Source organism: Nuphar pumila, chromosome 2 (genome assembly GCF_984573655.1).
Source record: "Nuphar pumila chromosome 2, dmNupPumi1.hap1.1, whole genome shotgun sequence".
NCBI classification, from domain to species: Eukaryota; Viridiplantae; Streptophyta; class Magnoliopsida; order Nymphaeales; family Nymphaeaceae; genus Nuphar; species Nuphar pumila.
This window is the reverse complement of record NC_143250.1, coordinates 74,634,899-74,647,471: the sequence shown is the minus strand read 5'-3', so window position 1 is coordinate 74,647,471 and position 12,573 is coordinate 74,634,899. Positions and strand designations below refer to the sequence as shown.

The 12,573-nt window shown below is 34.4% G+C and overlaps 1 protein-coding gene across 1 annotated transcript in view; it reads left to right on the top strand.

Moving 5' to 3' along the window:
* The window catches only part of LSF2 (dual specificity protein phosphatase (DsPTP1) family protein), a 42,866-nt gene that overhangs the window by 15,525 nt on the left and 14,768 nt on the right, over positions 1-12,573 (top strand). The window lies entirely within an intron of this gene.

The window sequence follows — 12,573 nt, the reverse complement described above, 5'->3', positions numbered from 1 at the left end:
CAACGACTAGTGTACCCTCTATTCTACTTTTATGGAAAAAGGTATTCTCGAATTTATCTAAAAGATATTTTTTGAAATGACATAACATTTCATATTTCAAAAAGTTACAATTCCAAAAATGTAACGACTACTTTTTAAAAGCTATATAAACACACTCAAATAAACTATTCAAACATGGAATGGAATAGACGTGTGAGCTTACAACGAGAAAAATTTCTATTCGATATTTGAAAAGAGAGCCTTGAAAAAGAAAGAGAAAAAGGAAAGAAAGAAAAGAGAAAAAGTCAAGTCCAGCTCTTTGACAAAGAGTATCCTCTGAGTGACAAACAGAACATTCTGAGAATTCTTCATTTGTGCATTCATATCATTCTGAAGGTTCTATAGGAAGTATTGTAACTCTGTTATTCACTGTATTCCTTCTTTGTTGAAAGAAGTAGACCTCTGTGAAAGAGGGTGTTGCCCTTCTCTGTTGAGAGAAGAAGACCTCTTGGGAAGAGGGTGTGCCCCTTCTCTGTTGAGAGAAGAAGACCTCTGGGGAAGAGGGTGTTGTACTATTTATTCGGTGACTCGGATGTTATAGTGGAAAGCTCAAGTGGTTTGCTTGGGGACTGGATGTAGGTCTGGATACTGACCGAACTAGTATAAATTCTGTGTTTTATGTGTTGTGCCTTATTGCTTAATTTTTTATTCTATCGATCATTATCATATTTCACTATTCACCCCTCCTCTAGTGGAATTTCATTTGGTATCAGAGCAGGTTTGCTGGTTTCGACGTAACAAGTCTTCCAGCACAAATGACATCTACTTCCTATGCTCGTGATATTGAAGGTCAACACGCATCTCGTCCTCCTTTCTTCAATGGCTCCAACTATGGATATTGGAAGTGCAGAATGACTATCTTTCTCAAATCCATAGACTTTGCTGTATGAAAAATTGTTGAGCATCCATACACATCTCCATCTGCAGACTATAACTTATGGTCTGATGAAGAAAAGAAAATGACAAACCTAAATGCAAAGGCTATGAATGCCTTATATTGTGCCATTGATTAGAATGAATTCAACAGAATATCTATATGTGAATCTGCATATGACATTTGACATTCTTTGGAGGTTATTCATGAAAGAACCAACAAAGTAAAAGAAGCCAAAATCTCATCTCTTGTTAGAAAATATGAGTTGTTCAAAATGAACAAAGATGAACCCATCACAGAGATGTTCACCAGATTCACCAACATCACCAATGATCTGAAATCTCTGGGTGTAACATATTCCCAGACAGAAAAGGTGAAGAAAATCTTGAGATCTCTCACAACTGATTGGGAGAAAAAGATTACTGCTATTGAAGAAGCTCAAGATTTATCTAAGCTTACTTTGGACGACTTAATAGGCAATCTTATGGCCTATGAAGTCCACATGAAAGAAAGAAAGGAAGAAGAGCAACCAGTAAAGAAAACTCTAGCTTTCCCAGCCCTATCTGAGAATGAAGACTCAGATAAAGAATCAGAAATTGCGCTACTTACCAGAAAATTCCAGCGCTTCATGAGAAGGAACCGGCTTCCAAACAGGCACAAGGAAAGAAAAGATCCTAAAGAAGATCCCATGTGCTTTCAGTGTAATAAGCCAGGCCACTTAAAACGTGACTGTCCCCTTCTCAAAAGAAAGTCCAAGACTGAGGAACCAAAGAAGAGGTTCTTCAAGAAAAAGGCTTTGCATGCTCAATGGGATGATTCAGAACCATCCACTAGTGAAGAGTCAAGTGATGATGAAGCCGAAACTGCAAATATGTGCTTCATGGCAAACGAAAGTTCGGTAAGTGAAATCTCTGATTTTTCCTTTGAAGAACTTCTAGATGCTTTTCAAGAACTATTTGAAGAATCTAGAAAATTGAGTTTCAAAAATAAAGATTTAAAATCTGAAAATTTAAAGCTTTCCCAAGAAAATGAAAAACTCAGCAATGAAAGTTCTGAGTTGAAAAAGAAAAATCTTATGCTTATGTCTGAAATTTCTTCTACTAGCTCCAAAACTAAAAAACTGCAAGTAGAAATTTCAGAGCTAAAAAGTAAAACTGAGAACCTCATGAAAACGATTTTCAAGTTCACTAAAGGTAAAGAGAACTTGGATAAACTCTTATCCTCTCAGAAGGTCTCTTTTTACAAGAATGGTATTGGCTATTCTCATTTCAAAAAGCATTCTTGTATGAATCAAAAGACCACGTTTGTGAAAAGTTCATCTGAACCAAATAAGGAGCATTATAATGATAATCTTTTTAACTCCTCTAAAGATATAGACAAACCCAAATCCAAATGGATATGGGTTCCAAAGTCTAACAAAAAAGGACCCGATTGGGTACCAAAAAGGAGATTTACTTAATGTTTTGCAGGCTCCAAAGAAGAAGAACAGATGGATACTAGATAGTGGATGTTCAAAGCACATGACAGGACATCCAGACCTTTTTGCTGTTCTTCATCATAAAGAAGGAGGAACCGTCACCTTTGGAGATAACAACAAAGGTTTGATAATTGGTATTGGAAATATTGGTAACATAAATAAACCCCTTATCAAAGACGTTCTCCTTGTTAAAGGCTTAAAACATAACCTACTAAGTATCAGTCAAATGTGTGACACAAGTTATAATGTTAGCTTTAATCATGATGCATGCCTCATAGCAGACACCAATGAAAACATCATCTTAAAAGGTATAAGAAAGAATAACATACCTAGAAAACATCACAGAACACTGCCTCATAGCTAATAATGACACTCAACATCTATGGCACATGAGAATGGGTCATGTCAATTCTAAATACATGTCTAAATTAGATAAAGATAAGTTAGTACGTGGGTTACCCAAAATTTCTTTTAAAAAGGATTATTTTTGTGATGCATGTCAATTAGGAAAACTGTCAAAATCATCTTTCAAATCTAAAAATGTCATTTCAAGTAAAAGACCTTTAGAGCTTCTCCACCTGGATCTTTTTGGTCCTTCTAGAGTAGCTAGTCATAATCACAATAAATACGTTTTTGTTATTGTAGATGACTACTCAAGATTTACTTGGGTAATATTTTTGAAAAACAAAAGTGACACGTTTTGTCAATTTGAAACCTTATGTAAAAAATTACAAAACGAAAAATCTTGTTCTATTGTTAAAATCCGTAGTGACCATGGAGGAGAATTTGAAAATGAACTTTTTGAAAATTTTTGTAACTTGCATGGTATTTCTCATAACTTTGCTTTTCCTAGAGCTGCACCTCAAAATGGTGTAGTAGAAAGAAAGAATAGAACCCTTCAGGAATCTGCCAGGACTATGCTCCAACACAATAATCTTGCAAAATCTTTTTGGGCAGAAGCTGTTAATACTGCATGCTACATAACAAATAGAGTTCTCATTAGACCCTTATTAAATAAAACTCCCTATGAACTATTCTATGACAGAACTCTAAGAATAGACTATTTCAAAGTCTTTGGATGTAAATGCTTTATCCTAAACACAAAAGATAGCCTAGATAAGTTTGATGCTAAATCTGTTGAAGGCATATTCTTAGGATATTCAAGTCATAGTAAAGCATACAGAGTTTTCAATAAGAGTCATAATACTATTGAAGAATCTATGCATGTTAGTTTTTGTGAATCTATTGATCAATCTGTTCATATACAAACTAATGATGATGATGTTGAAAGTACAGATTTATTTTTAGATAACACAGCTAAGTCTAATGAAGATGATCATCAAAGAACCTTTGTCGATATCAAAGATCATCCTCAAAAGCAGATTTTAGGAGAACTAACAAAGGGGGTTCAAACTAGAGCTCAGCTAGAACGGATTGCAAACATGACATTCATTTCTCAACTTGAACCAAAGAAGATTGATGAAGCCATCATTGATGAGTTCTGGATGCTAGCCATGACTGAAGAACTGAATCAATTCCAAAGAAATGATGTTTGGGATCTTGTACCTAGACCAAAGGATCATCCAATCATTGGGACAAGATGGATCTTCAGAAACAAGCTAGACGAAGCAGGTAATGTTATAAGAAACAAGGCCAGACTAGTAGCTCAAGGATACAACCAGGAGAAAGGTATTGATTTTGATGAAACATTTGCTCCTGTTGCTAGACTTGAATCTATTAGAATGCTCTTAGCATATGCAAGCTATATGGATTTCAAATTATATCAAATGGATGTTAAAAGTGCTTTCTTAAATGGTTTTATAAATGAAGAAGTTTATGTAAAACAACCTCCAGGATTTGAAAATGAACAATACCCAGATCATGTTTTTAAACTCAAATGTGCTTTATATGGTTTAAAACAAGCACCTCGTGCTTGGTATGATAGGCTTAAAACTTTTTTATTAAAAACTGTTTTTTCTGTTGGCAAAGCAGATTCTACATTATTTGTTAAAATAGTGAATAATCATACCCTAATTGTTCAAATATATGTCGACGACATCATCTTTGGATCTTCTAACAGCACTCTTTGTGAAGATTTTTCTAAGTCCATGCAGAAAGAATTTGAAATGAGCATGATGGGAGAACTCACCTACTTTCTTGGACTGCATATCAAGCAAACCAAGGATGGAGTTTTCATCAATCAATCTAAGTATGCTCGTGAACTTCTGAAGAAGTTCAACATGAACTCAACTGCTTCAAAATCTACTCCTATGAGCACTACTACTGTTTTGGACAAAGATGAAGATGGTAAGTCTGTTGATACAAAGGTATACCGAGGTATGATAGGATCACTTCTTTATTTAACTGCTAGCCGTCCAGATATTATGTTCAGTGTTTGCTTGTGTGCTAGATTTCAGTCAAATCCAAAAGAATCACATCTTAAAGCTGTAAAAAGAATAACGAGATATTTAAAAGACAGTTGATTTTGGATTATTCTATTCAAAATCCTCTACATTTGATCTAATCTCATACAGCGATGCTGACTTTGCTGGAAGTAAATCTGACAGAAAAAGCACAAGTGGAACATGTCATATGCTAGGGCACTCACTAGTATCATGGTTCAGTAAGAAACAAAACTGTGTATCCTTATCAACTACTAAAGCCGAATACATTGCTGCTAGCCTAGCCTGTACACAAGTCATCTGGATGAAACAAACTTTGAAAGATTTTGGTTTAAAATTCGAAAATACAACTATTTTATGTGATAACACAAGTGCTATAAACCTTTCCAAAAATCCTGTTTTACATTCTCGAACTAAACACATTCAAATTAGACATCACTTTCTAAGAGAACAGGTCTTAAATAATATAATTAAACTAGAATTTATACCCACAGATAAACAACTAGCAGACATCTTTACTAAACCTTTAAAAAATGAAGATTTTATAAGAATAAGAAGAGAGCTAGGTATATGTAAATTGAATGATATATAAAACTAAAATATTAAGTTCACTCGAGTTCATAATATTTACTAAATTCATCTTAATAAGGATAATAAAAGATCTTTAAAAATTTTAATAATCGTGTCTTCCTTTCACGTTTTTTTTGGTTTACAAAAGAATCATTTCTAAGGGTCTCGAATACCACAAATTGCCTTAAAAAGTTGAAACTTCATGTCAAAGTACATTCTACCTCTTGTCATATCATCTTTTACATCACTTTCATAATTATTGTTTCTCATAACTTGACTTTCTCTTTACTATATAGTTACTTTAGTTATTTTTTCTCACACATACGATTTGAATCTCCATTCATAACTTTGACTCCTTTACTATTTTCCTAAAGAAACTATGAACTCCTTCAATCGAATTCCTTCAAAACCTTGTTCCTCAAACCAAAACTTCTATGAATAACAACACATTCTTTATGTCTTTCATTTTGTCACCTTTCAAGTACACATTAATAATCACACTTTGTCCTATCCTCCTCCACGCATACCCATGAGTACTACCTTCTTTAAATATAAGTATTATGACACTCTTTCATATCACTCATCTCATAACATCCTTTCATCACCTTTTGTCCTCTTGTGAAAACCCCTCATACGAATAACAATCTTCTACACTTCAACCCATGCACTATATTTTAATAACACCCACTTGTTTCTTATTTTAGTAGGCCATCATTGCTCACTTTTTTTTCTTCTCTCTCTCTCTATCTCTCTTCACGAGTTTCTCATTGTTTCTCTCAAAACAACTTTATGTCTAATCACAATATCTTCTTCTTTCCATCATTATCACTCCTCTCTCTCACGATAGGCTAGTCGATCTTCAACAAAATAGTATATTCCTCATATTCAAATGATATATCTCTTTCTTTGTCCTTTCAATATACTTCTCTAAAACTTGGGTCAAAATTTGATTATTTATCCATCGATCTTTTTGTTGCTACATTTCACGTAAAATATACAACTTATCATCTACTATTTTTGTTGCTAATTTTTTACTATATCATCTACTATATCATAGCCTATGTACAATCAATTATCGTCTTTAGCAATCATGACCTTTTTCATATTGTATATCTTTCTCTCCAAGCAAGACTCATTAAAAACTTCCTCAAGAAAAACTTCATCTTATGTCACTCACACATCTCTATTTGTCTTATTCCAAACACATTCTTCACGTATACTCTCCATAAAATAAAAACATCTTATAAAAGGATATTTGTTTTTATTAGGCCATTATTTCACCTCATCTCTCGAAAATCTTTAAACACCATAGAAAAATTCACTCCTTTGGCTTTATCACACATCAAGTCACTCCATACATGACACAAACTCACAATTTGATAACACTCTCACATGATAATTCTTTCTTATATAAAAGAATAATTCGAAACCATGTCCTCCTTGACTTCTTCTCAAATATAATACACTATCTTCTAAAAATTGATTTGATTTGTCATTCACAAGCCTCTTAATTCACACCTCACGGATTTCCTCTTTCAACTAAAATCTAAAAATCACCCACTTCCTATGTCATTCATTTCATATCAACAATTATATTCTTCTTTCTATTTAATCAATTGGTTCATCTCTCACCGTTCCATTCGAAATTCTCTATCCTCATACAAACTCTCTCTCATTTCAAGCTCCACTCTCTCCTAGTGCTTTATTTTCAAGACATTCGATAATGGCTTCCTCCTCCACCAATGTGATCACCTCCGCAGATCTACGTTACCCAAACCTTGTTCAACACTTTCAGTACATTAGCACCTTGCCAATTCAAACTGTCAAACTAGTAAACTTCGACGCCTTCACATCCCTTGACCTCCATACCTCTCTTCAAGATTTTGTTCCCATCTTAGGAACGACTAACTCCATGACCTACTATCCTCATCTTATCAAAATTTTCTATACCAACCTCTCTGAAGACCGTGACCACACCACCATTACATCCATGGTACATGGAAAACTCATCTCCTTCAATATCTCTCAACTAGGCTGCATTCTAAACCTTTCTTCCTATGACTTTGAGCTTCCTAACATAGTTCCGATAGATCGAACTGTGTTTAAGAAAGTCCTTCTCTCCACTCGCTGCACCCATTTTCCATGGCATACGAGCAATCTGAAACCTCATGCTCTAATGCTCTGACACATCCTCTCATCCAACGTCTTTCCAAAGCTTCCTTCCAAGGGTTTCGTGGCAAACGAAATCTCACTTCTCCTATATGCAATCTTCTGCAACTTTCCCATCAACTGGTCCAGTATCATTTTCAATAACATGATCAATTTTCGGACCTTCCACTCTCTTCCCTTCGGGTACTTCATCACCCATATTCTTCAGCACTTCCAAGTGCCTCTCCTCCAAGACATCGTTCACCGGTCTGTTCATGCATTCGATGACTCATACCTCCCTGAGGAAGGGTCCCCTCGAGACCACTCTGACGATGAAAGCACCAGTGAAGCCGATCCCCCAGCAAGCTCTGACCACAACATCTTCTCTACCCTCGTCGACATCCAAAATACACAGGCTCTACTTCTCAGGAATCAAGCCTCTCTTCAACCGGCCTTTAACTCCTTGACAATGGGTCAAGATTCAAGTCGCCGCCGCCGCAAGCTCAATCCCACTGACTCTGACTAAAACTCTTTGTCTGTGATAAACTCATTTTTTATCTGTAATAATTTTTTACTTTTGGACTGTAATATTTGGTCTGTAATAACTCTTTTACTCTGATCCCTTCCTTTTTGTCCATGACAAAGGGGGAGAAAACCTGTCTCCATTATTGGAGAAATATTCTCTCTTTAAACATTATTTCATTTTTTTTCATATTATTATTTCTATGCATAATGTCTTTTTGACAGGGGGAGCATATTTTGTCATCATCAAAAAGGGGGAGAATGTTGAGAAACTCGGTTTTGATGTCACATAATATGATACACTGTCTCATTTGATTTTATATGATATGATAATATGTCCTCTTGAAATAATGTTATATTATGACTGAATATGTTTTGCCATAAATCTAACGAGTATTTGATGCAAGGATATCTCACCCAATAAGGATGGAGACTTCCTGTTCAAGTACAACTATGGTGCAATCATACTCGAAGAAAAAGCTTGATGAGCCATGCATTCCTAAAGTTCAAATGAAGAGATCGGCTACCTCAAGATGAAGTTTTTTTTTCTTCTTTAGAGTCATATGTAACAGAACCTTCAGGAACTTGCATATTGCATATTACATACTCATTCATAAACACTATATCATAAAAGTATACGATAGTTTCAAAAAGCTCCTTTTTGAAAACCAATAATTGTACCTTCTTACAACCTTTTATGAAAAAGATATTTTGTCATATAATAATTGTACCTTCTTACAACCTTTTATGAAAAAGACATTTTGTCATGTAATAATTGTACCTTACACTATATACAAGACAACATGAAAAGGAATGTAGGAAAAAGACAAAAACATAAAATCGGCTACATGGAGAAAACAAATATAATATTTTTTGAAAAGACTCTAGAAATATTTTTAATATAAGAAGAAGACAAAAACATAAAATCGACTACAAAAGAAAAACAAATAAAATATGTTTTAACAAGACTTTAGTTATCTTCTTTAAAGAAATGTTTTTTAATATAAGAAGAAGACAAAAACATAAATCGGCTACACAAAAGAAAAACAAATAAAATATGTTTTTGAAAGGACTCTAGTTACTTTTTTTCATAACCATAGAATGTCGACTTACTTGAAGTCATCATTCTCTTTACAAAGCATTAAATGCCTCCTGTAACAAATCCTTGTTAATATCCTTCTCAAAGAATGTCGACCTTCTTTTGGTCCTCCTCTCTGGAGACTTTGAAATACACAACATAAAGAAAACACTTGACATGACTATGTACAAATAAATATCTCAAAGCACTAATTGTACTTACACTCATTTAAAGCAAAGAAGTACTAATGTACCTCAAATCATTAATTAGAATAAAGACAAAACTACAACCCAACGTTCAATGTACTATTGTAAGAAATAGACTTTTTACATAAAATATGTATTACCTAAAATATTACAACGACTAGTGTACCCTCTATTCTACTTTTATGGAAAAAGGTATTCTCGAATTTATCTAAAAGATATTTTTTGAAATGACATAACATTTCATATTTCAAAAAGTTACAATTCCAAAAATGTAACGACTACTTTTTAAAAGCTATATAAACACACTCAAATAAACTATTCAAACATGGAATGGAATAGACGTGTGAGCTTACAACGAGAAAAATTTCTATTCGATATTTGAAAAGAGTGCCTTGAAAAAGAAAGAGAAAAAGGAAAGAAAGAAAAGAGAAAAAGTCAAGTCCAGCTCTTTGACAAAGAGTATCCTCTGAGTGACAAACAGAACATTCTGAGAATTCTTCATTTGTGCATTCATATCATTCTGAAGGTTCTTATAGGAAGTATTGTAACTCTGTTATTCACTGTATTCCTTCTTTGTTGAAAGAAGTAGACCTCTGTGAAAGAGGGTGTTGCCCTTCTCTGTTGAGAGAAGAAGACCTCTTGGGAAGAGGGTGTGCCCCTTCTCTGTTGAGAGAAGAAGACCTCTGGGGAAGAGGGTGTTGTACTATTTATCCGGTGACTCGGATGTTATAGTGGAAAGCTCAAGTGGTTTGCTTGGGGACTGGATGTAGGTCTGGATACTGACCGAACCAGTATAAATTCTGTGTTTTATGTGTTGTGCCTTATTGCTTAATTTTTTATTCTATCGATCATTATCATATTTCACTATTCACCCCCCCTCTAGTGGAATTTTATCTTCATCATTGTCTATCGTATGCCTTCTCCAAATCAATAAAAACCATATGCAAATCTTTGTTCCTCTCTCTATATCTTTCAATAAGTTGTGTAAGAAGATGTATAGCTTCCATAGTTGATCTTCTAGGCATAAAACCAAATTGATTCTCTGATATCATGACAACCTTCCTCAACCTGTACTCAATCACCCTCTCTCAAAGTTTCATAGTGTGACTCATGAGTTTTATACCACGATAGTTTGTGCAATATTGTATATCACCCTTATTCTTATATAGAGGCACCAAAGTACTCTTCCACCACTCATTAGACATCTTACAACAAACATCAATTACAAAATTATGTTACTTTTTTTTGTTTGATATTACGAAAGAAGATTTGTGTCTTAAAGGAAAATATCATTTTCTAAAATGCGATAATGTAGTGTCTTTAATTATGAAAACCAAAATAAAGTCTTATCCTGATGTCATTACTTGGGGTTGATTGATCTTAATATCTTATAAAGCCCTTTGCCTTGTTACCTCAATCGAAAACCCGTCTTGAATTTGTCTTAAAAAAATACAATTATTGCAATATTTAGAGCTTGCATTAGAGCATTGAATGAAGGCAAATTCCCTAGGACAGTAGGGTATACTTAGATGCGTTGCTATAAGTATTGCATCGTACAGTGCCATACATATCATATTGGTTGCATTTTAACATAAGATAAACACTCATATTAGAACTAACTGAACATGGCCAAATGTTTTAGTAGAAATATATACTTCGATTCAAATTTGAAATGGAGATTTACCATGGAGAGCATCACAGGCATTTTATAAGAATGTTGGTAGTAGGAAGGAGCTTTTGACCAATAATACTGAGGGACATTGATCCCAAGCAACAAGTACATTAAAAAACATTATCTCTCAATGATACCGTTTTGTCCAATAAAAGAACATGTAGTTTGAGTTACAATGAGACTGTGCATGCTAAGATAATTAGTCAAATAATGGGGGTGTATTAAACTGATTATCTGAACACAGAACTTGATAGTGGTATGCATTAATTCCCTACTTATGAGCCATAGTTGTTCTCATTACGTAAAAATATCATCCCTGAATAGTCATAATGAATTAAAGACATCGACCAAAATTATCAAAAAGTATTGGTTATTACATCCTACCCCTCTAAAAAAAAATTTGTCTCGAAATTTGATCATATCGGACCATCAAATCAAAGAACTACCAAAATACAAACCATAACATAGCTCAACATGCTTCCACTGCCCACTCTGATCGAATAATTTAACATCAAAGATCACTACTTATTAAAAATAAATTCTTCCTACAATTCAGCATGAATTCTCCAAAATGATACAATTTATATCACAGGCGGTGTACCTAGCCATATTTCTAGGTTCTCGGTATTACACAAGGATATCATAACATCCGACTACTTATGATTCTACCATGCCACAATATATACTATCAGGTTTCACATGAGTGAGTCATGTCGCGATTTATCCTATTTGGTTCCACCATGCCTCGATTCAGTCTCTACATGATTTCATCATGTTGGAACTATACACTATCAGGCTTCACATGATTTCCATAAATATGCAAGTGGGTGCGATACATGACATCCTGAAAAATAAATATCAAGGGGGGGCGATACACAACGTCCCAAAAATAAATGTGAAGTGGGTGCGACACCCAACATCCAAAAATAAATATTAAGTGGGTGTGATACCCGACATCCCAAAAATAAATATCAAGTGGATGCGATACTCGACATCTTGAAAAATAAATATCAAGTGGGGGCGATACACAACATCCCAAAAATAAATATGAAGTGGGTGCGATACCCAGCATCCAAAAATAAATATTAAGTGGGTGCGATACCCGGCATCCCCAAAATAAATATTAAGTGGCATACCAGTAAACTCCATATGTCACCTTAACTAATTTGGCCCACCGTTGGTCCTTGTGGAACAAAAGCTACCACCATTTACTAATGAGAGATTGGTTCATAAGCTTCATTTTTCTTCTCCATAGTCACTAATTAAGATCAACAATATGCTTTGATCCATGCTGGCAATGCTGCCATGTCATTTTTTAGCCTTGACATGTATTAAAACCAGCAATATGCTTTGATCCATGCTGGCAATGCTGCCATGTCAATTTTCGGCCTTGACATATATTAAAATCAGCAATATGCTTTGAACCATGCTGGCAATGCTGCCATGTCATTTTTCGGCCTTGACATGTATGTCTGAAAAACACATGCGCCATTGCCAGATCACCTTCTTTTATGTTCTATGATGCTCACAATTGTAGAGATGTATATTCAGGATTGATCATTCATAGGAACTAATACTATGAGAG